This window comes from Nuphar pumila, unplaced genomic scaffold (assembly GCF_984573655.1).
Source record: "Nuphar pumila unplaced genomic scaffold, dmNupPumi1.hap1.1 HAP1_SCAFFOLD_368, whole genome shotgun sequence".
Classification (NCBI taxonomy): Eukaryota; Viridiplantae; Streptophyta; class Magnoliopsida; order Nymphaeales; family Nymphaeaceae; genus Nuphar; species Nuphar pumila.
The window spans coordinates 11,960-29,313 of NW_028323307.1; the positions used below are offsets into that span (position 1 = coordinate 11,960).

Consider the following 17,354-nt stretch of genomic DNA (forward strand, 5'->3'; position numbering starts at 1 on the left):
CGCGCGGCGCGTATTTTGGGTCCGCGCGTCGCGCGCTCACAACCATGCATCTCTAAGATAAATAAAGCTTAAATCTTTTAATTGAACTACGTGTCAGATCTTACCACAAAGCCGTTGAGGGCAACACTCATAAGTCCAACACTCATCAGTCAACATGATGATGATAGCGCTTGGCTCGTTCGAGCGGCCGCGCGTTCATGACAGCGTTGCTTGTTCCGACCCCTCCCGATCAATGAGCTGCCTCACTTGGAATGCGCTGTCGTTGTTGCTTGATGACTATTTCCAGCCATTATCTATGTGATGTTATGACGTAATGATCATAGCGCCAGCTGCGAATGACTCATCATTCATCACCCCATCGCGTTCAATGCTTACGGGCCCCGAGGGACGCTGAGACGCAAGGGCGGAAGGAGCGCACGATGACATCAGTGAAGAGGTCGAGGAGGGGCGAGAAGGAGAAGACGGGTGACGAAGGGTACACAAATTTGATGTGGTCTGCCCCAGGCATTCCTCCGGTGAGCAGCGAAAACCTATCTCTGATCATCTCCCCGGATTGTCCGAGCCCGTGCAACATGATGACCGCGGCGGTGGCAGGACCTGTTGGGGCCTCCCTCACGATGACGGGCAGGTTCTTGAAGTTCCCAAACACAATGTTTCCTGTTGGTGTACACAGGCTGTAGTTTTCCCCGTTTGGATACGCGTAGCATACGAAGCCCACTCCCGAGCAGCACGTTGGCAGGCTCGCTCCCCCGCACGGCTTGAAGTTGCCTGCACAGGGAGCTGCCTGGCTGGCAGCCAGGTTTGCAAGCACGGCAATCCCGATGAGTAGAGACGTGCGTGATACCAACATAGTGTGACCTGCACGTACATGGTTAGTGAGTTTGGTGCCTGTTTCGAACGGTGCCTATCTCAACTGCTGTATGACTCAAGCCGGTTGTCCATGCTTCTGTTCGTATGCTTGGGCAAGCAGGTTCCAGCAAAGTCACACGGGTCACCCCAGTATGCTGTCTTCCGGTCTTCACCTTGTTTCGTTCAGAAATGCGGGATGTGCCGCCATCTGGTTTGAGGCCTCAGAATGGAAGACATGCGCCTTGCATTTGCCGGCTGCAATCAACATCGGGCTGATGGCGACGTGACGTCGTCAATAAACTCGTGCCCCGCGTGCAATTGCCAAGTTTGGACCCCAACACGTGAGACTGAATACTGATTCACCTATCTCAGACACGAGCGCCTTGGTAACACTGGATATCCGCACGTCAAAGCAGTCTGTGGCAGTGCAAGCGACAATTCACCTTACAGCTGGTAACGCAAGAACCTCCCAGCCGTCTCAAAGGTTATTGGGATCGAGTGGACAACGACGATGTACACCCTGTCCGAGTGATGACTCAGATGCCCTATGAACTGCGCGGATATCACCTATCGTCTCCGCCAAACGGCCAACTCAAAGATAACAAGCAACACGAATTTGATAAATTTATGGCAATTTGTGAGGTTCCTCTTGCACGAAGTCACGCTTGTCAACAAGAACGACAGGAAGCACTTAGGCTCCACTGTCGAGGTTATTCCGACACTGATCAGCTGGAATGACTCCATCCTCGGAGCAGGTCGAACCCCTACATAATGACAATTTACAAACACGACAAAGTTCTGAACTTGTACCCAAATATGATACGTTTGTGACATATTATCCCGAGTACTGTTCCCCTCTGTGGACTATGCGAACAATTTGGCCAGCGTTCTGACAGTTCTCAAGTAGACGTAGGTCACAGACACAAGCATTCAAACTGGCAAAACATGCAAAATACAGGCGACGTTCACCGCGTACACAGGAAGAGTGGGAAGCAGAGGCAGGTGGGTGTTAACGGTTTGTGCGGTCCAAGAGAGCTTTTCGGACGTCGTTGCGCAAAATGAAGAGTGTCGCAGGAACGTGCGAAATTAGCAGAACAGAATTGTGATATGAGGTTAGAAAATTCTGAACGGAATGGACGTGGCAGATGGTAGCATGCAAGCTAAAGACAAAGTCATAATCTTGCTACGACAGCATGCCATGACAGCGGCTGTTTAGACTTTCGCAACGATAGGACGACACAGGCGTGAGCAAGGCAACAGACTCAATTTCTGTACATTCGGACATCAAGCGTTGCTCAGACAAGTCCATTGCCGAAGTGGGGAGGTGGGGGCCCTTCACTTCTTCCACGCTTCCATTACTATGAGCCCCATGTCATGCACAAGCAGGTTATCAAGTGCGTAGTAAGAGACATCCTTCGAGATACTCTGGTAGTTCTGACAAAACTCATTTGTGGTTCCAGTACGGACATCTCCCACTTCTTCGAACATGTTTCCGGGTCCTCGGAATTCGCAAGGCGCCAAGGGGTCGCATGGCCGACAGTATCCACCTTGCATTACTCAAGGTTGCTGCCGTTTCATTGCAAAAGTAAAGTAAGCTGATCGACACTAGGCTTAATTAGATGAAATTCCGCACCCTTATCGTTTGCGATGCCGCTTCTGGCTCGGAAAAGGGCCGCTTGCTTAAACTACTGTCGTGACTTGCTTTGAACGAACAACACTGAACCAACGAGCAAGTGGAACGCAGACACGATCGAAGCACTGCTCTTAGTATTTGCAAGCATAAGATAATACATGATTTAAACGTGACACGAGCGCTTGGCCACAAAACAATTTGTGTGTGGCAACAAAAAATGCCTATCTTCCAGCAAGCAAAGCAGACAGTGACATCACGGCTGCCACTGTGTCACACAGCATGTACATACTTGGCTTACGGCAAGCCTTTATCGCAAGAATGGATCATCATATTCTCATGGCCATGTAATACTTGGGTCAGATCCACGTAAAGCGTCACGCATTGCATCCCTTCGAAAATAGAGACGATAATATTAACCATGCTGCAGTATCCGAGTGGGCCAAGGTTCCGCCGGCGGAAGAATCATTCTCTTTGAAACAACCAAGAAGATGATGCGAAACGTGCATCATACTAAGAACTCCGATTGCTCACATACGCTATTCGTAGAAGCGCCCATGCACGCCAAGGGGTAGCTGTTCAGCCTTCTATCCTTTCGTCCAGTGCGTCTTGAGATCGTGAATCAGTGCCCTTGAGTTGCTGCTCCCAATCCAGCAACCGCACATCTGCTAATGCATCAAGTTGTCTGATGGCCTCTGCATCACTTGCCGCATCCCAGAGAATGTGAGCGATATGCTCGTGGGCGTCTGATTGTTCGCATCGCAGGAGGCGCTCTAGCAAGGGCAACTTGTCAAGAGTCTCTCCCATCTGCGCACACTAACGACTGCATTGGTACTTCACCCCTGTCAACTTGATGGTAGCCTTACCGCTTGTGTGACGAGGCGCTCCAGAGTGCATCAGCTTGTCAACGCTGCCGAGTCACTTGATGTCCTTGTTGGTTGCCAGAGTCTGATGCAAATCAGAGCGCGCAGGTACTACAGACATGCACAGCAGCACAATCCACTTTCTGTATACAAGCACAACCTGAGTAATCTGGCTGTGTTGGTAATTAGTGCATTGAAGACAGATGTATGTTTAGCACACGGTATGTGTAGGGTGCAAGCATCATGCAGGATGTGGGCAATACCAGTATTGTGAGAAGATGGACCTTTCTGAGCAAAGACGTCCCTTGGGGCATGTGTGTTCCAGGTGATTGAGAAGCCGTTTCAGCTCTGACCGTACACTTTTCCTCACTTTTGAGGTGCTTACTGAACACCTCTCCGTAGTTTCACAGCACGGCCACATGTGTCCAGGTACGAGTTTATATTGCAGCCACTTCAGCTGTGTTCCACCCACAACGGCCCGGGCATGTGAGTTTGAATGCGACATCAAACTGTAGGCGGTGTGAGCTGTTGTTGTGAATGTGTTAAAACGACGCACCTCTGCTGCGAAGACGCCTCGGCGAAGGGCTATGAGCGGACTCTCGCGGCTCTGCTGCTGATATACATTGTCCGGGAGGCTGCGGTATCGGCAGAAGAAGTTGAAATGCCACGGCAGGAAGTAGAACGCCGATGCCTTTCCCCTCACGTCGTCATGAAAATACTCCTTCATGAAGCTCACAAACTGCCGGTAAACGCCAACACGCTCCGCTGCACCCAGGTCCAGGTCTCTGCCCTGCACACGGAGGATGGGAGCAGCTAAGCGCAGAAGCATAAGTGATCTTATTCTCTGTTTCCCTCTTCTTCGGCGTCTCAGCCACATTCGGCACGAGATCGGCTTGGCTGCTTGCCTTTTTTGCCTGTTGTCTGCCGCTCTATAAGGCTGGCTATGTTGTGTGTGCGGCCTCGGCCGAATGCACACTGAGGAAGAGACCGTGAGAGCAGGAGGCATCAAGCGTCAGATTTGGCTGCTGAAGCAGTTTGCCACCGGCCCTTCTGCTGCGAGCGCAGCGCAGTGAATCGCCAGAATGGGGTCCAGCCCACACTCTGCCACTGAAAGTCTTGCATTTTCAGGCATCGCGACCTGCAAATCACAGGGTCCTGCGAACCGCTGGCGGAGAGTTAAGATTATGGTACCCCCACAGCGGAGCCGCTCAAGCCCAGCAAACGCAGCGTCGCCAGGAGAGATGACTACACGCAGGCACTCAACTACCTCATGCCGCCTGTGTCCCTTTTAGAAAGCATCACCCATCACCCAGATACATGATTCTCAAGTCGCACTTGAAGGTACCAACCTCCATGTGCACCATGTGGTGCGGTAGTGGAAGCACCATTTTCGTGTGTCGCATAGACAGGAGCAATACCACAGCAAAAGGCTGCAAAGCAATGGCGGGCGAACGTTCGCAGCAGAACAGCTCACGGAACGTCAGACATGCAAGCCTGCCATGAACGCGGTGCCGCTTGCACAACCAGAAATCCGAGAGCGGCGGTACATCACAGAGTGCTCGTGCAGCAGCCGATCCTCCTCATCATCATAACATCCCATACATAGGCCAGGACTAGTCGGCTCAGCCTGAGGCCGGGAGCAACCAAGTATTCACGTTCGAAACAGCAGAGCTCATTGAACTCCTCCTCATCACCAGCATGATCATCCTTGCTTCAAAGCAAGCTGTCCTCCATCATCCCACTCGCACCTCCTTCACCTCTTGAAACAGCCACGGCTTGATGAGCGCGCCGCGTCCAGTCATAAGCGCATGGCACCCCGACTCAGCCCGCCAGCGCGCCACCTCATAATGAGTCAGCAAGTCCCCGTTTCCGATGATAGGCACACGCACAGAGCGAGCGACGTCAGCGAGCACCGACCACTTTGCGGGGCGCCGGTAACGAGCCTCGGCGGTGCGGGCATGGATGATGACGGCTGCGGCCCCCGCGCGCTCCAAGAGGGGCACAAGGCGGTGCACGACGAGCTTGCTGTCGCTCTCCCCGAGGCGAATCTTCACCGTAACTGGCAGCGGACTCCTCGCCACCAGGTGCGACACCATCCTTGCCAGCTTTGCCGGCTTTTGCAGCATCGCTGACCCAAGGCCCCGATGTGTCGCTTCTGCGCACCTGCCGATGATTTCACAACCAGGCGGGGAGAATAAATGATGATGATGTATTTGTTCACAACACTACCGCATCCACACGTAACATTGGCAACTCCAAGCACTACTTGGGAATTGAGGCTCAATTAGGACAACTGCTCTTCTGCGGGTGTGACACTGGTGTTGCTCTTCAGTTCATGCCTTGCATGCTATGCCACTCAACTAGGACGCTTGCTGTGGTATTCCAAAGGATGAGCAGCATTGATGTGTCGTTGTTTCAGGACTCAAACCCGAACCGCGCAGTAGCGAAAGTCGTGTCACGCAGGATGCGGACAGATTCCCGGACGAGGATGACTCTGCCCAGCCACAGAAGCAAGTGCAAGCGGTCACCTGGCAGGCAACCATGAAGTTGCCAAAAAGAGCTCCGAAAACCTCACCCATACATCCCTCAACAGCATGCTTAGATCTCACCAGCAGAACCAATACGACAAGGTGTGTGTTTCTAGGAGCACATCAGCCTGGAAAGGACGCACCGTAAATGGGGCAACCGCAGTTTAGATCGAGCCACGTTGCGCCATGCTCTGCGGCGATGTGGGCGGCTTTGACGGCCTCGTCTGCAACTTTGGTGGCGACCTGAAAGCCAAAAAGGTCCTCGCCCTCAAACCTGCGCAGCCTTGGTAGCTCCCTGCGGCCCCTCCTGCAAGGCCCAGACTGTGGAGGCTCAAGGTGGTTGTTCATGATGTACTGCAGCACCGCCCACACACCAGCTCGTTCATTTCGTGAACTGAACCTCAAACAATGCCAGGTTTCCAGCATTTGGTATCATAGTTGGTGCTCAGCCAGGGATAGACCCCAAGCTGCAGATTCATCATCCTCAAACTGATGATGTATCTTTTTACAATACTATTGCATCCACATGGACATTGGCAACTCTAAGGGCAACTTTGGAATGTCAGGCTGTCTGGCCGAATCTTTGGTTGCTCCAGGACGTTCACATAAGCCAAACGGCATATAGCCGGGAATTGTTAAGAAAACCATGTGGCTCTGGAAGTATGCCATGTCGCTAAGGCACTTGCCGCATGTGCAGAGAAGTGCCAAAGGTCCTTGGGCTGATACATTAACCGAATGGTTGCATCACTACAAAACAAGCAAGCAAGATGTTAGCCTGTCATCACTAAGGTCTATGGCAAGCCTGCGAAACCAATGCTAACACAAGGTTCAGCTGATACCCTGTGATCTGAACGCAATACATGCCTCACCTGTTCTACCCTGTCTGGATGCATCCCTTCACGGACTACTACTTTATATCACTCAGGGTTGTTACCTTGTGCTGTTATGCAGAAATCGTCGCAAAACCAGCTGTACATGTTGGCACAAGAGGCGTTCAGTGGGCTGAATACCTGGACTTGAGGGAAATCTGCAAACTTGTACTACATACGGCTGGATATTCTGTCTACGCACCTGCAAGTCATCCTGAAACGTTTTAATCTGCGCTATATCACACAAAAGAACGCATTGACCAGAGTTGAGTCTCGAGTGTGCAAATTGACCGCACTCATTGTCCTTGGATGGTACGAATTGATGGCTACAAGGGCGCACTTGATCAGCATGCGCGCATACGCCATCTCGGACATGGTGGCTTCACAGCCAAATGAGGCGCATAGGCGTCTGAAAGGCACGTGGCTGCCACGTGTGAGCGGTGCCAGCATGAGTTTTCCTTGAAGCCTTTCCACAAAGCGTGCATTTCGCTCCCAGACATGCTCTGCACACAGGGGAATTGAGGGACGGACTCCGTAGTGACGCCGACGTATAAAAACACAAATAAATGCTCAAGACAGCTGTCTATTTGTCTTTCTGGTGTTTGGTACGTTGTCCTTATGATTGGCGTCAGGGTGCATAATGTGGGATGTGCGCAGCATGCGTACCGACCACGCGAGACTACGTGAGCCTGCTCCGTCGAGCTCATGATGGAGATGTTGAGCTCAGCTTCAATTTCACGTAGGACACACGACGGGCACTGAAATTGGGGGAACAGTCCTCGAAACACAAGAAGAGATAGACTTACCAGGAACGTCTGGAGCCCATTGCGCATCTGCTTCAGCCCCACTTAGTCTTGCTTCTTGGCCAGCCTGAGGCTCAGGTTGATGTTCAACAGCGTCAAGGACAGTATTGTGTGCAGCAGCGCACAACCTTTGCAACCTTGGCGGGGGCAACAGGACAGCCGCAGTACAACGCAAAGATGGTTGCCGGGAGTGGAACGTATGCATGGTACACATGGGGCTGTTCTAGATGTCTGGTAGTGCATCGAGAAGGAATTGCAACGAAGCCTGCCGCCACTGGACCACCAGGGAAATTGAGCGAAGTTCGGTGCTACCAAAGTTTCTGACGGTCGCACATCGCGAGTGGATTGCGTCACACACTCGGACTGCGACAGACCCTCTGTTCGCATCCCTTGTCACACCTTGGTGAACAGCGGCAAACATTTCCCGGGATCTAGAATTTCTCGCGGGAACTGTTCAAAGTTCAAATCGGCTGGCAGTAACCCTCTTTCACCACCAGCGAGGCACTGACATACACTTGGCCACTCTGAATTCACCTTGTGTCAGTAACAGTATCTGGGTGTGAAGGCTGGAGCGCAGATAGCCCTCTGTTGTGTCGACCAACTGTTATGCGCAATGCAAGGCAATGATGCATGACCATCGCGATGCATCGATAGCGATGTTACGTCTTTCACACTAGATGATGGTTGAATTTGCTGAATAGAGCCTCGACATAGCACCATGGCGCGCATTGGCCAGTCCGCCAAAGAGCTTCTCTTGGAGATGGCTCAAACGGAGTTGAGGACCATACCTCCGTTTCACCAAGAAAAAATCCAGAAAGTGTTGAGAGAAGTCAAAGAGCACCACGATGAGATGGCCGCTGTCATTCATGATGCCGAGACCAAGGTGGAGATTTTCCATCACGGTGTCACAGGGTTGATATTTTCGACGCTGTCCCCCAGCAGAATTGTGCAGCGGAACAAGCACTTTATAGCCTGTCAATCAGAACTGCCAAGCGTTCAGGCAACTTGCACTTGGCGTCTATCACCGGGCTCCCTGGCAAGCATATAAAACATTTTAAGTGCTTACTGAGCTTGGACTTACACAGAATCAGTTTGCATCGTCCTTGAAGGTGGGAGGGCCTCTTTTAAGTGTATTCTGCCCTAGACTGCATGTTGCTTTAGGTACAGGAGGCTGGGGTGTTGCTACTGCATCTAACAAACAATATAGCCAGGTCCTGTACGCCGGATGGAATACATCTTGTTTCGTTCATCGAAAGCTAGACTGCTTATCACCGAACAGAATGGAGCAACCATGTTTTCGAATAGCTATGCTTCACATTGCGTCAGAGATCTCCAGCTGTCTAAATAAATCTAACACATCAACATTCACAGGCATTTGTCATTTATCTTGGTGACAAGAGCACAAATTTTGAGAATAGGACACGTACTGTTGACGAGGCACGCCTTATCAGCCAAAGCGACCGTTGCAGCTGCGCTTCAGCCTCGTCAAGACAACCATACTGCTCTCTCACTGGCTGTACAAGTAGCTGCGCGCTGCTTGGGCATCCTCACCAAAATCAAGGGCATCATGTCGTCTGGTTGCCTGCTACTGGCTGAGGACACTCCTGTAGCTGGACTTGAATTGACACCAAATGCCGGCTTCAGCACTCATTCCGACATCTTGACCGAATGAGTTCATCCAAGCTCTCAATTTAACGTTCCAAGGGCATCATGTATGCAGACGAGAGCTGCTCAAGGGCTTCCGGAGGACGCTCCGATCGCGCTCCTTCCATGGAGGCACTACCCCGAAGACTACACCGCAATGATGACCCACATGAGCTGCATTGAGCACTATAAGCGCAGCTTACTAGCATATGTGATGGCAAGGATAGAGCGGATCAAGAGCCTGCATTGGCACAAGCACCAGCTGCCGGAAGCCGTCCGCGCAAACCTGTCACCTTACGAACTAGACTTCCTGCGGCAGTATGACCAAAATCTGAAGCGATATGCTCAGTCCATCGGCCTTGGCATGGACCTTACCATGGAGGAGCTCCCCCCCAAGAGCACGTGTGTACAGGTGAGTTTTCCCGCGGCTCTTGATCTCGCCTTGTTGTGCGTGCCAGTGCTTCGCCAGGCAGTGTGCTTCGCAGGGCTATATCCGTGGAAGTGCATGATTTTTGGGGCAGAAATGAGGGTCGAACCCGATTCTGGCGAAGCACTGGTCCCTGTCTCCACCGATGAGAAGCGTTCTCGGTTCGGGATGCCCCGTATCTCCTTGATTTCCCCGGCATGCTGTATGTCATGCTAGACATCCGATATACAGCACCATGGGATCTGAGTCTTCCTTTATACAAGTACGGCACAAACGCTCAATCGTAGTGTGAGGATCGTTCGCAGTTTTTGTGAAGCGATATGTGATATCCCGGCCCACCACTGGACAACACACTGCATTTTATGTAGTGACTGTGGTGCCTGCAGTTATGTTGCTATTTATTCATTTACATCATGTCTCCTGCATGCGCGGCGTCAGCTTGCAGATGTTTGCTGATGATCATGTATCTTTGTACAAAACTATCGCATCCACATGGACATTGGGAACTCTAAGAAATACTTGGGAATCAGGGCAGACTTGTCAATTCTACGCCCTTGAATGTCTCTGTCCCGCCGCTGTTTGATCCTTCTGTCGTGGATGCACGAACAGCTCGTGAAGGCGACATACTGCTCGTGCAGGTGAGGGTGCTGAAGGACCATGGGGACATGATGTCCAAAGAGGGGAAGATCGTGCTGAAGAAAGACACTGTGCATCTGCTGCCCTTGGACGAGGTGGAGCATTTGATGCGTGCTGGCATCGTTGAGTATTTGCATGTGGGGATCACAATGTAAACCATTATCTGCCGTTTCACCTGGGCATGTGGACGAAAGTAAGTCAGTGGATATTTGAGCACCTCGTTGGCCTTGAGCATCTTTTCAGAGACTGGCTGTATCCGATTTCATTCGAAGTTATCGCCAACGATAGGCGGTCTGCAATATGGCCACGACAAAACCACTTCGTGTTGCGGAGGAGCAGTGTTGTGCCCAGATGCCATACTTGACACCTCGGACAGGTACATACTGACGAGGCATTGGCACGTGAGTTCCTCCCTAGGTTTTGATTATCAAGGACGTCTAGCATTCCATGGTAGATGTTGTTGCAACCGTGCCGTCGCGGGGCTTGCAGCGAACGGACGCCAGTACTTGATTTAGCTAAGGCCTGGTCGCACTTGTGGCGCCGCAATGATTGGACTATTCATCATCCTATAAATCTGCTGGGGCATCTCACCATGACCATTTGTGACGCGGGCATGCAAACCAGCCGATTGCGGCGAAGAGGGACGTCCCGCACCACCTGCTCAGGCAGATACAACGAGGAACTGGGGAAGTTGCAGATGTAACTAAAGGAGAAATGGCACGCTGTCATTGCAGAATTCCAGGCGCCAGACACAGTGCGTCAATTCAGTTTCAATGTCAGTGGTATTGTTGATGTGAGTGTGTCGTGGAGATAGGCGCGGCGGATAGCATCAGCACTGAAATTCCCCCGCGCAGCTTCTCTGAAAAGCATGTGCTTTCAAGATGGAAAGTTCATAGCAAAGTCCGATGTTATGCGCATGCGATACGTGTATGCGACATTGCATTTCTGTAAGGCTTATTATTCAAGGGTTCACCTTAGGGTTGTACCAGCTCAAAGTTTCTTGAACCGGTCCTCTCTGCAAAGAGCTTGTAAATGGCAGAACTTGCATCTCACCAACATGGTAAAAGTAAGGTGCGGTTGGGCCGTGTATGGCGAGACGGGGACAAGCACTCATTCGTGGAGTGGTCGGTGGACACAATGTTGGAGTCCGACATGGCGCATGCGTTCCTGACCAGCAGCAACAAGGACATGACGCCTACAGACACTCAGAAGAATACCGTGTACTATATTGCGAAGCAAATGCCACAGTGCTCTCCGGAAGACTATGCAATCGCGCTGGCGAAGCATTTTGTTTCGCTGTACCCGAAAGTCAGCAAGGCGAAGGTGACAGTCACAGAGTCTCCTTGGGAACGCATCACGTCAGGTTGCGGGCGCCTTCACAACCATGGATTTCAGTCTTCGGGGCAGATGTCGAGAACCGTACATGTCGAATACTCCGTGTCGGATGGTCTGGAAATCACGGCAGGCTTTAAGGACTGGAAAGTCCTCAAGACCACACAATCTGGTTACGAAGGTGCGTACGGGCAAACCCCGAAACCTCGATGCGCGGTACATATTAGCATTCTGAATGCACCTTGAATGCTTGTGTGTATACAATAAAAATGGATGGTTTTTTTTCGCGTATGATGATACATGCCGTGGGCCCCCTCCAGGTTCATCCGGACAGTCGACGACCGTGTGCACGCGCAGTTGTGTCCGCGCGGCAAACGGCCACGATGACTTTCTTGGAACGGCATGCGGTCGAGTGTGTTGCTTCCCGCACCACACATTTGCAGCAAGCATGAAACGGAAGTCTGCGCCTTGTCGATGACCAGACCTGACGTCCGAGATGGCAGAGTGACCAAGTGCCCGGCACCATCAGCAAAGTCATCGCGCCCATGCTTTGAGAAGACCCGTGCATGCCGATCCACTCACTTCTCATGCTGAGTTTCTGAAACAGGCATGCCGCCGTCCATGAAGCCTCCGGTGTCCAACTTGCTGACCGCGTTGCACTTTCTTGCAGGTTACCTTGCGGACGAATACACCATCCTGAAACCCTCACGTGACCGCATCGTTGCAACCAGCGTGACGGCCACCTGGCGCTATTCAAGCGAGCTACCAGACTACAACGCTGCCTTTCAAGCTGTGATCGCTGCAATGGCTTCACAGTTCTTTGGCCCTCCCACAAACGGAGTATACAGCCCCTCTGTACAGTTCACCCTCTACCAGATGGCCAAAGCTACGATTGAATCCGTCAAAGCTGTGGAATCATTGTATCTGAACATGCCAAACTTGCACTTCCTCCCTTGCAACCCTGTCAACTCAGCACCATTTGACAACGATGTCTACATCGCAACCAGCGAGCCTCACGGTAACATCGAGGCGACCATCACGCGCGGCAGCATCCGTCCTCACGCACGCCTTTAGCCATGTGGAACCTCGCATCCCCACCAAGCATGCATGGCTCTGGTCCAAGACTTGACCAATTCCCCAATGTGGAAACATGGGTCTTTGTTGCTGAGTCACAGTACTGTGGCCCCTCCTGTAGGTTGAGCAACACTTTTTGTGCTCATGTCATTGTAGTCCTCTCATGTTGAAGCTTTGCTGTTACAAGGCAGACTGGGCTTCAATGTCCAGTATCCCATGTGCATGGAGAACCTGCCTTGTTGCTAAGTTTACCGGCAGTTAGTCAACAGAGCTGTTGACAAATCTCGAGTGGAATTCGCATGCTTCCTACCGTAGTAAATTAAACATATGGTTCGTAACGCGTAACGCTGGGCCGGACAACCTTCCTTGGCGTTTATTATATTGGTAGCGCGTAATGATTGGGGGAATAAAAAACCTTGTGAACGGTTGTTTAATAAATGTTGGATGTACCAACGCAAGCGCAATCCGTCTGGCTAAAGCGGTCGGTCCAGCTGTGCCCCTTGGCGGAGCATGCAACCGAAAGGGCAATCCGAGCAAGCCTTCTAGTTCTAAGGCTGGGCGCCGTACCACCCCTATGCAGAGCCTGTGGTGATGGATGTGATCGTCAAATTGCTGTACCTTGAAAAAAAAATCGCCTGCGGCGCCAGTCATTTCCTCAACCGTATGAACGGTTGTTTAATAAATTGAAACGCGTAATGTTTTGGACTTCAACCTAATTGACGGTTGTTTAATAATGTAATGCCGTAACGCCCCTCATTTTCTCAACCATATGTTTAATTTACTACGGTATGACACCAATGTGCTGGATTGCATATTGAAATAGTAGGCACCTGAGGAATTCATAGCAGCACGTTGCTGAAAAGACCGTTATAGATTTCTCCATCTTGGTTGGGTCAGATCTGGCCATCAGGGTACATCTGGCCGGATGACTTGATCAGTACTCAAACTTTTCCAACTTCTTGCGCAATGTCACCTTGCATTGTGGTGAATGCCAAGGTTATGCACCGATATTGTTCTGGGTCTGTACAGCCTGGCATTTTGATCCCGTTCCTGTTGGAGGCGGATGAAGTGTGGGTTGTCTTTGGCTTGAATGTTTAACATCGGCCGATTAAGCCGATGACATTAATATGTCATCGGCTTAATCGGCCCACGCCCCAGCAATCATATCCAGGCTCATATCTGCAAAATTACATGACACAGAACTCCATCAAACACCCATTCGTCCTCCATCGTCACGAGCCCTCCCGAGCAGCCGCAAGCTTGACGGCAGTGAGCCGGGCATTTGGTTTGGAAGAAGTTGCACCAGGTATCACCGCATCAGGGAAAGGGGCTCTTGTAGGCTTGGCAACCTTTGCCCGTGAGGTAGACGCCTTGGCAGCAGCCGCCTTTGATCCCCCAGCAGTGCTGGTTGTCTTAGAGCCCTTGGATGACTTTTGTGAGGGAGCCTCGGCATTTCCTGCCTCGGCGTTCTCAGCATCAGGCGCCGTTGCGGAAGTGGCTCGGCCCCTGCCAAGCACGCGTGGCACCTGGACATTTCGGAAACAGTGATTCCATGACTATGCATATGCACAGTTAAATATGCGCACCAACATGGTTAGTGCGCATCACTAAGTAATCATGTTAGTGATGCGCATCACCAACTAACATGATGGTTATCGATGCGTATCTGAGCGCATCAGTGATGTGATGCGCTCTGCATGGCAGTACTTGTCTGGAACGAGCAAGCAATGCTGAGCATGCATGTGAAATAGCTTGAGCTCAAGCAACACAGATTACCTTGCTTTTGCTTCACGGGCTTCATCCAGGAGCATCATTGCATGTACCAGATTGCCCTGGAATCAAGGAGATTGCTACAGGCATATCCCTTGCTATAGCATCACATCAACGAAACACACCAACACAAAGGGCAGCATTGAGAATGAAGATCGAGACAGCCATGACCGACCTCGTGCAATTGGAGGAATATTGCATGGAAAACAGACGGGGAGAGCAATCAGGGAGGTTTACAAACGCCAAGCTGGTGAATGGCCATCAAACTTGAGGATGAAGTATCTTTTTATAACACTATCCACATGGACATTGGCAACAAGCTTGCGTTTATGAATACCAGAGCATCACTTCCATCATGTTGACAGCATTTGTGGACGTGTCAGTTACGCTGATTGCATGCGCAGTGAATGCCTCTTGTCATCAGACGTGTCCGTGCAATGGATCTCATCAACGGCTTCCACAGAATTGGGCGCCACCCCAAGCAATCCATGCAGATCATGACCTTTCCCTATTGTGCAGCCTGACGAGTCACTGCAACATTAATCACGAGCAAAGGTTGCTGCAGTAAGATATATGCACGAGGGAGGCACTAAAAGAGGCCACACCTTTCCGAGGCCCTCAGCTTGGGTGTCCTCAAACAGCGTTGTGACCGCACACTGCCTGTTGTCGTCATCGGATGAATACATAAACATATCGGACTCCTCGTCAGATGGCAGCGTCAACGCCGTGTCTGTCAGCTCCAGCAGCCAGTGGCACAATGCATACGACGGCAGCTCTCCCTGAAACCATTTTAACCTCAGTTTTGCAGCCGTGTTGGCAGGTGATGGTCCCTCACCCCTGAGGGACCAGCGTGTTGACAATACTTCACGATGCTTCAGATTCATAATTCAAATCAGGTACCTATAGTACCGTAATATCTATGAAGGTATGTGAGGAGTCCCTTGTCCGGTAAAAGTGCTGAGAGCGTACTCAGTGCTCGAGTACATCCGAGGTAGAATTCATTCCTGAATTGCACTTCAAGATGCTGGTGTGACATCAGCAACCGGACATCAGTGGTGTGCCTGTGGATGCAGTCGTGTTGTAGATACATCACGATCTTGTGATAATTCACGAGTGTCTGGTAAGCCGGTTGAGCGTCATGGGACGTATACGCCACAGTAAGGTACTTGCCGCAGCATCCAGGTATGGCAGAGACTGTGAAGCCAACCACGGCGGCAGGAGAGAGAACGCACCACGTCGTAGCCCCGCATGGCAGGCTCAACTGGGGCGTGGTCTATGAAGGTGCGGCCGATGTAGATAGGAGACACCTGAAGGATGTCGCCAGCTTCAAACATGACCACGCCACTCCGAAGGTCCAGCAGTGGCAGCAAATCAGGATTGAGCCTCGCAAAATCCACCGGCGAACGCCTACGCATGGACCGCACATCAAAACAACACAGCACACCGAAGGTGTCGCTTGGGCTGCTGTAGGCGAAGGCGCAACCGTGGAAGCGACACAGAGAGCTGAAGAGTGCGTGCATACTAGAAACGATCACTGAAGTCTGCGCAAGACTGCAAGGTGCTGTAAGGCCACCATCTGTGGTGGGTCTAGCCATCGTATCACCAGGTGAGGCCCCTTGGCTGCACGGCATCACGTCTTGGGACGGAGGCACATACTGCAAGGCTGATCGTTCACATAAAAAAAGTATCCCGATCGCCGATTGCTGTACATCTCCCTTTGCTGCTTCGGTAACACCAATTGCAATTTGAACAGGCTGAGCGGATGGCTCTTGATGCGGCGCATGCAATCGCGTGGCAAGTGCCGCAATCCGGCATCGTATCAGCCCTCAGCAGGTGTCTGAAGTTGGGGCTATGAGGGGCTCTTTAGCGGTCGTACAGAGATGGTCAGTAGTTCTCAGCGCAGGCTGACACAGCTCCCTGCATTCCGAAGTCTCCTCTACAATACTTCACCAGAGCAGGATCTCTTCAAAGCCAGGCAAGCACAGCATCCTGAAGCAAAGCGCTGTTTGGACAGTGTGATACCACCAAAAACAGGCACTCAAGGCAGAAACCTCGAAAAGCGCCCGCAACAGGCCCTCAAAGGAAGTTTGCAATCTTTAGAGGCACGCCAGTGCTCTTTTTGGGCAATCAGGCCCCCGTGCCGGCCTGGACGCAACTAGTCAGGCAGACATCCTGATGGGTCTCGGGTGCACACCCAGGGTCGAGATGGTGCTCGGGTACACCCACAACGTTGTGGAATCGAGTGCAGGGTTCAATGTCCCGGAAGATGCTGTTCCAGGCGGCGGCTGGGATGCTTCGAGGTTGCGGTATGGGTGTGTGCGACGGGTCTGTGGATGGCGGGGAAAACCACCTGAGGTGCACATACATGATCAATTGGCGCTCGAACCGCTGCCACATCGGACGTGAGTTTCGGCGAGGATTGCATGTCCTTTACAATCGGCGCTTAAAGCTGTCGACGTCCTTGCGAATGCAGTGTGGGCTTTCATGATATGTCCTGAAACGGCAATGAGCATGTGTGATGATGATGCATCGTTTTACAACACTACCGCAGCCGCATGGACATTGGCGAATCCAAGAACCACGTGGGAATTAGTGCTAACATTACCGTCACCTGAGGCAAGAGCACCTGGACCAGCTACATGTATCTGCAGAAAAGCTGTATGCCTATCCCATGATCCTCGTCTGTTGCAGCACTGTCGCATCCACGAGGATATCGGCAGCTCCCAAGTTGGGAATCACTGCTACCATTATCGTAGAACTTCTGGTGACGCCTGGAAGTGGTCAAGATGGCCAGGGGACGCACGGTGTAGGAGGCATTGGAGTTTGGCCGGATCGAGTGAGGTTCGCCGATCCCGTCGCCAGCGGCTTCGATGGCAAACAGAACGTAGCCACTGCGCTCCATGCAGGGCTGGTACACTCTCCTTCCTGC

General features: G+C 51.7%; 1 pseudogene; it reads left to right on the plus strand.

Moving 5' to 3' along the window:
• Nucleotides 1-11,281: 11,281 nt before the first annotated feature.
• LOC149810384 (uricase-2 isozyme 2 pseudogene) lies at nt 11,282-12,655 on the plus strand (annotated as a pseudogene).
• Nucleotides 12,656-17,354: the final 4,699 nt, after the last annotated feature.